Source organism: Chiloscyllium plagiosum, chromosome 9, assembly GCF_004010195.1.
Source record: "Chiloscyllium plagiosum isolate BGI_BamShark_2017 chromosome 9, ASM401019v2, whole genome shotgun sequence".
NCBI classification, from domain to species: domain Eukaryota; kingdom Metazoa; phylum Chordata; class Chondrichthyes; order Orectolobiformes; family Hemiscylliidae; genus Chiloscyllium; species Chiloscyllium plagiosum.
In genome coordinates this window covers 9,203,701-9,212,355 of record NC_057718.1, presented here as the reverse complement: position 1 = coordinate 9,212,355, position 8,655 = coordinate 9,203,701, and the positions used below count along the sequence as shown (strand labels likewise).

At 45.0% G+C, this 8,655-nt stretch overlaps 1 long non-coding RNA gene across 1 annotated transcript in view; it reads left to right on the top strand.

The window, feature by feature from the left end:
• The first annotated feature begins 6,752 nt into the window (after positions 1-6,752).
• Positions 6,753-8,655, top strand: part of LOC122552594 — a 24,638-nt gene continuing 22,735 nt past the window's right edge. The window contains exon 1 of the long non-coding RNA XR_006312425.1: positions 6,753-6,796. This is a non-coding gene — a long non-coding RNA (uncharacterized LOC122552594). The remainder of the gene's footprint in view (positions 6,797-8,655) is intronic.

Here is an 8,655-nt window from a genome sequence, read left to right as displayed (position 1 = left end):
TAGCAGTGGTGGACTCTCCCTCTTTATGGGCATTTAAACGGGCATTGGATAGGCATATGGAGGATAGTGGGCTAGTGTAAGTTAGGTGGGCTTGGATCGGCGCAACATCGAGGGCCAAAGGGCCTGTACTGCGCTGTATTTTTCTAGGTTCTATGTTTAATGCTTTTCCAAATAATCATAAATCCTATTTCTCAGAATTCTCTCCAGGTACCTTACTTACCCCAGACATAAGACTGACTGGTCTGGAATTCCGAGGGATTTACCTATTCCAGTCTTGACAGAGGAACAACATTTTTGCCTCCCTCCAATCATCCAGTGCTACTCCCGCGGAGAGCGAGGAGGCAAAGATCTTCGCCAGAGGCTCAGCAATCTCATTCCTCACCTCCCATCGTGACCTTGGATATATCTGCTCTGGCCCCGGAGACTTATCTATCTTAATGCTTCCCAGAATTTCCAGCACATCTGCTTCCTTAATATCGATCTGTTCAGGCCTATTAACCTGGTCCACGGTGGTCTCACTATCAACAAGGTCCCTTTCTCCAGTGAATGCTGAAGCAAAAAACTCATTTCAGGCCTCCCGTACCTCTGCAGGCTCCAGGCACAAATTCCCTTCACTATCTCTGATCAGCCCTACCCTCTCTTTGATCGTTCTCGTATTCCTCACGAAAGTGAAGAACGCCTTTGAGTTTTCCCTAATCCTTCCTGCCACGGCATTTTCATGCTCCTTCCTAATTCTCCTCAATCCATTTTTGAGTTTATTTCCTACCTACCCTGTAACCCTCTAAGGCTCTGCCAGATCCTTGCTTCCTGAACCTTAAGTAAGTTTCCTTCTTCCTCTTGGTGAGAAGCTCCTCTTCTCTTATCATCCAAAGCTCCTTCACCTTCCCATTCCTTGCCTGTCTCAGTGGGACAAAGGTATTAAACACTCGCAAGAAGTTCTTCTTAAACAGCCTCCTCATTTCAGTTGTACATTTCCCATAGAACAATTGTCCCTAATTCATACTCCACAGTTCCTCTCTAATAGCTGTATAATTTCTCCTCCCCCAATTAAATACCTTCTCATTCTGTCTGTTCCTATCCCTCTCCATGGCTATGATAAAGGTGAGGCTGTTGCGATCACTGTCACTGAAATACTCTTCCACCGAGAGATCTGAAACCTGGCCTGGCTCGTTGCCTAGCACCAAATCCAATATGGCCTCCCCCTAGTCGGCCTATCTACATGTTGAGTCAGGAATCCTTCCTGGACACACCTAACAAAATCGGCTCCATCCAGACCATGTGTACGAAGGAGGTTCCAGTCAATATTGGAGAAGTTGAAGCCATAACAACAACTCTGTCACATCTGCACAGTTCCAAGATTTGCTGTCCAATCTCTCTGCTGCTGTTGGGGGGTCTATAGAAAACACCCAATAAAGTGACTGCTCTTTTCCTGTTCCTGACTTCCACCCACACTGACTCAATAGACAAACCCTACTCAACAACCTTCTTTACTGCAGCTGTGGATACACTCACTAATTAACAATGCTACCCCCCTCCTCTTTTACCCCTCTCCCTGTTCTTTTTAAAAGATCTAAACCCTGGAACATCCAGCAACCATTCCTGCCCCTGTGAAATCCATGTCTCCGTTATGGCCACAACATCATAGTTCCAAGTACTGATCCATGCTCTAAGTTCATCACTCTTATTCCTGACACTCCTTGCATTGAAACAGGCATACTTTACCACATCCCTTCGGCCTACCAATTGTGTATCCTTGCTGACAAACTCTCTGCATTCTATTTCTGCCCATTCAACAACTACTCTATCCTCTGATCTGTAGCTCTGGTTCCCATTCCCCTGCCAACCTAGTTTAAACCCTCCCGAAGTGCCCTAGCAAATCTCCCGCCCAGGACATTGGTGCCCCTCCAGTTTAAGTGCAACTCATCCTTCATGTACAGGTCCCACCTTCCCCAGAAGGTACCCCAATGATTTATGTATCTGAAGCCCTTCCTCCTGCACCAACCCTGTAGCCATGTGTTTAGCTGCACTCGCTCCCTGTTCCTCGCCTTACTAGCACATGGCACTGTCGGTAATCCTGAAATTACTACTCTGCTCGTCCTGCTTCCTACCTAGCTTCTAACCTAACTCACTGAAATCACTTTTTCGATCCTCACCCCTTTTCCTGGCTATGTCATTGGTGCCAATGTGCACCATGACTTCTGGCTCCTCCCCCTCCCCCTTCAGAATCCTGTAGATTCGATCAGAGCCATCCTGGACCCTGGCACCCGGGAGGCAGCATACCTTCCAGGAGTCCTGTTCATGACCACAGAATCTCCTGCCTGTTCCTGTAATTACTGAGCCTCCTACCACTGGCACTTTTCTAATCTCCACCCCTTCCCTTCTGAGCCACAGAGCCAAGCTCAGTGCCTGAGACCTGGCCGCTGCGGTTTCCCTCTGGTAGGTCATCCCCCCAACAGTATTCAAAACAGTACACTGATTATTGAGGGGAACGGTCATAGGGGATCCCTGCACTGTCTGCCTGTTCCCTTTCCATCCCCTGACTGTAACCCATCTACCTTTCTCCTGTATCTGAGGTGAGACTACCTCCCTGTAACTCCTCTCAATTACCCCCTCCATGTCTCAATGATCCGAAGTCATCCAGCTCCAGCTCCAGTTCCCTGTAACCACCACAATCTTTTTTGATGTATTGCTTCAATTTACTTTGCACTCATTTGGATCACAGTTTGTTTATTTTTTTCCAGTCTCTGCGATTCTCTGCACTTGGTCCTCTCCCCCATACTAGCTTCCTGTCGCCTGCTGTGAATCACAGACCTTGCTTCAATTGTACAGGGTCTTGGCTTTGGAATATTGTGTGCAGTTTTGGTCTCCTTACCTGAGGAAGGATGTTCTGACAGTGGAGGGAGTGCAACAGAGATTTACCAGACTGATACCTGGGATGGACGGACTGATGGATGAAGAGAGACTGGATTGGTTAGAACTATACTCACTGGAGTTTAGAAAATGAGGGAGGTAGTATAGAAATCTATAATGCTCTGTCAAGACTTACGCTGAGTGTATGTGCCTGTGTCTGAGATCCCTTGCTGGGGAAAGCAGCCTTTCAGTATGTAGTTAACACACCTCTTCACATTCTTGTGTATCTCAATAAGATCACCTCACTTTTTTCGAAACTCCAGACAATATAGTCTCAATCTCGAATAAAGGCCAGTTACTGCGAATGCTGGACACCTGAAATAAACCCAGAGAATGCTGTCAAACTAACATGAACTGGATAGGAGTTATATGGGACTCAATGCGTTAAGTTGCAGGTAGCCAGGATACTGAAGAAGGTGTTTGGTATGCTTGCCTCTATTGGTCAGTGCGTGGAATATAGGAGTGGGAGTTGAAACTTTATTGCTGGAACAGCACAGCAGGTCAGGCAGCATCCAGGGAACAGGAGATTCGACGTTTCGGGCACAGGCCCTTCTTCAGGAATGAGCAGGCATGCCCTGCTCATTCCTGAAGAAGGGCCTGTGCCCGAAACGTCGAATCTCCTGTTCCCTGGATGCTGCCTGACCTGCTGTGCTGTTCCAGCAATAAAGTTTCAACTTTGATCTCCAGCATCTGCAGACCTCACTTTCTCCATATAGGAGTGGGAGGTCATGTTCCAGCTGTACATGACATTGGTTAGACCACGTTTGGGCTACTGCATTCACTTGTGGTTCCGTGATTTAGGAAAGATGTTGTGAAACTTGAAAGGATTCAGAAAAGATTTACAAGGATGTTGCCAGGGTTGGACTTTTTTGAGCTATAGAGAGAGGCTGAATAAACTGGGGTTGCTTTCCCTGGAGTGTCGGAGGCTGAGAGGTGACGTTAGAGACGTTTATAAAATCATGAAGGGCATGAATAGGGTGAATAACCAAGGTCTTTTCCCTAGGATAATGGAGTCTAAAACTAGATGGTATAGGTTTAAAGTGAGTGGGGAAAGATTTAAAAGGGACATAAGGCACAACGTTTTCATACAGAGGGTGGTGCGTGTATGGAATGAGCTGCCAGAGGAAATGGTGGAGGCTGGTATAATAACTGGTATAATATATAAAAGACATCTGAATGGGTATATGAATAGGAAGGGTTTGGAGGGATTTGGGCCAAGTGCTGGCAAATGGGACTAGGTTAGGTTGGGATATCCGGTCGGCATGGATAGGTTGGACTGAAGAGTATGTTTCCACGCTGTACATCTCTATGACTCTATTTCTCTCCCCTGACACTGCCAGACTGGCTGAGTTTGCCCAGTGCTCTTGGTGTTTAGTATAGGTTCTTAATTGCAGGAACCAATTGGACTATGCCTCAAGGACAGCAAGGCAGCTGTAAGAGATACACATTGCATGGTGGGGGGAGGACAGATGGTGTGCTGGCAATGTTACTGCATTAGTAATCCAGAATTCCAGCCTCATATTCTGGGTAAGATGTTCAAATCATGGCATCCCATGAAAGAATTTTTTTAAAAATGTGACTTTTAAAAATATTAATTTATAGGATTGTGGGCATTGCTGGGTAGTCCTAATAGCCTGGAGGGCAGTTAAGAGTAACGACATTGCTGTGGGTCTGGAGTCACATGTAGGCCAGACCAGGTAAGAACAGCAGTTTCCTTCCTTCAAGGACATTAGTGAACCAGGTGGATTTTTCCAACATTCAACAATAATTTCATGGGTCATCACAGACTCTCTGATTTTTATTGATTTAACATTCTACCATCGTGGGATGACCTGAGAGTATAAAGATCTCATACATCGTCCTAACATGACATACTCCACAGAGTGTGCTGTATCTCACATGTACAGATGCATGTAAAATATACTTGTATCATAAACAAACAATGCTGGAGATACTCAGCAGCTAAGGCAGTGTCTGTGGAGGAGAAACAATGTTACTAATTCAAATATTTAACTATTCAACCAATATCTAATTTCTTTCCCTTTCCCCAGATATTGCCAGACCTGCTGAATGCTTGTAGCACTTTTAATTTGATATCTCAGATTTCCGAGACCCACTGTCTTTTACTTTAATGTTACTCTCTATTTCACTCTGACAGCCTTTAACTGGTCTTGCTTTCTGTTCTTCTGGCACTTTGCTAACTGTTTGTCAGAATGGGCTGGCTATAACACCACATCAGTCACAAACTGCTGGACACCACAGTGTGTAAATGTCACAGCTCCACATTCTGCCAAATGCTGGAAATTAACTTGTTGTTACAAGTATATCAAATAAGCTGCTGTAATTAATTTGTGTTCTGTGCTGTAAAATTGCTTTATTGTGAGGGGTCCTTCTAAAAGAGTGTGCTCCCAGAGGTATGCTATCCTGCATGATGAAGAATAGCTCTTACTAATGCACGGTTGTGGAAATTGCTTGTATCTGACGATTATAGAACACTTGATTTGTTGGAGGAAGGAGGCATTGGGGCCTCTCTACACCAGTGCCTCTGTCTTTTCCATTTCTCCTTGCAAAATATTGGTTTTGCCTCTAAACTAATGCTGAATCATTGAATTCCCCTTTTGTGAGTGTTTGGTTTACCCCCACCTTTCCTAGAATCTGTACGCTGAGGCTGTGCTTAATCAGACACAAGTGAATCAGAGAATCTCTATAGTGTAGAAAGAGGTCACTTGGCCCATTGAGTCTGTACCAAGCCTCCAAAGGACATCCCATCCAGACCTGCTCACCCATCCATCCCCAGAACCCTGCATGGGGTTTTTTACTGAAGTGAATCAACTACACTGCACATCCCTGGACACTACAGCTAACCCACCTAACACCACTCGCCCCTGGATACAATGGGCAATTTAGCATGGCCAATCCACCTAAATCTCTACACCTTTGGACTGCAGGAGGAAACCGGAGCACCTGGAGGAAACCCACACAATTACATGGAGAATGTAGAAACTCCACACAGACAGTCCCCTGAGGTTGGGATAGAACCAGGTTCCTGGCATTGTGAGACAGCAGTGCTGACCACTGAGCTACTGCTACCTCATGAATCTCATCACCCCATCCCATCCAAACTGGTTACTGGAAATCGCAACCTTCACTGAGTTCAGCAATCACTACAACACCCATCTTCACTCTCCTCGCTGGCCTGCACTGGCCTTTCCTGCTTGGCCTGACCCCATCCCAGGACATTATAATTCCAAATCCACGCTCTGATCTATTGTTCACTCCATGACAAATTGCCCCTATTCTCGCAGGGGGCAGATGTAGTGGCCTGGTGGTAACATCACTGAATGCGCAATCTGGGGAACCAGTGTAATGACCCAGAGATGGGGTTTCAAATCCCACCCCAGCCATCACTGGGGCTTAAATTCAGCTCATAAACCCAGTTTATGCATGTTTCTCAACCTGCGACTTTCTAATTCAGGAACAAAAGATGCAACATTGTGTGAAGGTTGTTACTGTGTGCTCTTAAAACCAACTAAAGCATTAAATTATGTTTATTGCTGACGTAATACGTTACTTCCTGCACTTGTGTGTACTCGTTACATTGTAAGTAAATCCTGGTATTTATCCAAACTTGTAAAAGCTTCGGTCACGGTAAAGAGATTCCATCCACAGAACTAACCGAAAAAGAAACCTTCATCAAATTTTGGCATTTGGTTCTTTGCTTTTAGGTTAATTGTTAACCCTGGATCACATAATCCCTGATAGGACATGATTTGGAGGTGCCAGTGTTGAACTGGAGTGGACAAAGTTAAAAATCAGAGAACACCAGGTTATAGTCCAACAGATTTATTTGGAAACATTCGCTTTTGGAGGGCTGCTCCTTCATCAGGTGATTGTGGAGTGTAAGATTGTAAGATACAGAATTTATAGCAAAAGTTTACAGTGTGGTGTAACTGAAATTATATATCGAAAAAGACTTGGATTGTTTGTTAAGTCTCTCATATTTTAGAATGTTGGTTTTAGTTCTTTCATAAGTAAATCGCAAAACTTTTTTAAAGTTACGTTCTCAAGTGAACGTTAACAATAGGTGCCATGTCAGCCCAGATAATGCATTGAAGGTGTGAGGTGCCCTGTGTGAGGCTGTCTGTGCCCCAATGTTCAGACTGATTCTAATCTAAAAAAGGCATTTAAAGAATCTTACATGGATTCATGCAATTTTTTATCAAAATAAAATGTAATTCTGCAAGTTATAATTCACCCCACAAACCTATATATGTGTGTGTATGTGTGTGTGTCATGCATGCAGGGCTGGGGGTATGAGTGTTTGTGAAAGAGTGTGTGGATATGTGTGAGTGTGAGTGGAAAGGGGTATAAGTTTGTGAGACAGTGTGTGTGTGTGTGGAACTGTATGTTTGAGCATATGAGAGAGAGCTTAGAGGCATAGAGTTACAGAGACATACAGCCCGGAAACAGGCCCTTCGGTCCAACTTGTCCATGCCGACCAGATATCCCAACCCAATCTAGACCCACCTGCCAAACCCTTCCTATTCATATATCCATCCAGATGCCTTGAGTATAAGAGAGGGTCTTATAAGGGTCTGTAGATTGTGAAGGATCAAAAATGGCCTTTAGTAGAGTGATTTGCGCTTCTTATCAGATGTGGGAGATTAAAGAGAGTTTAAGGGTTACTGTGGATTATATCTGCCATAAATGCTGTTGGTTGTGAATCTTATCAGATCGAATGGATTGGTAGGAGAGACAGATAGAAGCGATGAGGAATTTGCAACAGCAACAGTGTGTGATGGATGGCAGTTATAGGAAGGGGGGAAAGTCTCAGATACAGTCACATAGATGGGTTAACTCCAGGTAAGTAAGAGAGGTCGGCACCGAGGGCAGGAGCCTTTTGTGGATATACCCATTTCAAACAGGTATGCTGTTTTGGAAAATGTAAGGGGTGATGGATTCTCAGGGGAACATAGCACAAAAGTTTCTGGTATTGAGACTGGCTCTAATGCAACAAGGGGTACGCCGGGTTCCAAGAGATCAATTGCATTAGGGCACTCTCTAGTCCGAGGTACAGACAGACGTTTCTGTGGCCAGCAGAGAAAATTCAGAATGGTGTGTTGTTTCCCTGGTGCCAGGATCAAGGATGTCTCAGAGAAGGTGCAGGAAGGGAAAAGGTTGAGATTCTGAAGGGAGATTACAGAGAGTTAGGCAGGAATTTAAAAAGGTGGTCATCGAGAGTAGCAATATCTGGATTACTCCCGGTGTTACGAGCTAGTGAGGGCAGGAGTAGGAGGATAGAGCAGATGAATGCATGGCTGAGGAGCTGGTGTATGGGAGAAGGATTCACATTTTTGGATCATTGCAATCTCCTTTGGGGTAGACGTGACCTGTACAAGAAAGAAGGATTGCATCTAAACTGGAAGGGGACTAACATACTGGCAGGGAGCTTTGCGAGAACTGCTCAGGAGGATTTAAACTAGAAAGGTGGGTGGGTGGGACCCAGGGAGATAGTGAGGAAAGAGATCAATCTGAGACTGGTACAGTTGAGAACAGAAGTGAGTCAAACAGTCAGGGCAGGCAGGGACAAGGTAGGACTAAAGGAAGGACTGATAAATTAAACTGCATATATTTCAATGCAAGAGGCCTAACAGGGAAGGCAGATGAACTCAGGGCATGGTTAGGAACATGGGACTGGGATATCATAGCAATTACAGAAACATGGCTCAGAGATGGGCAGGACTG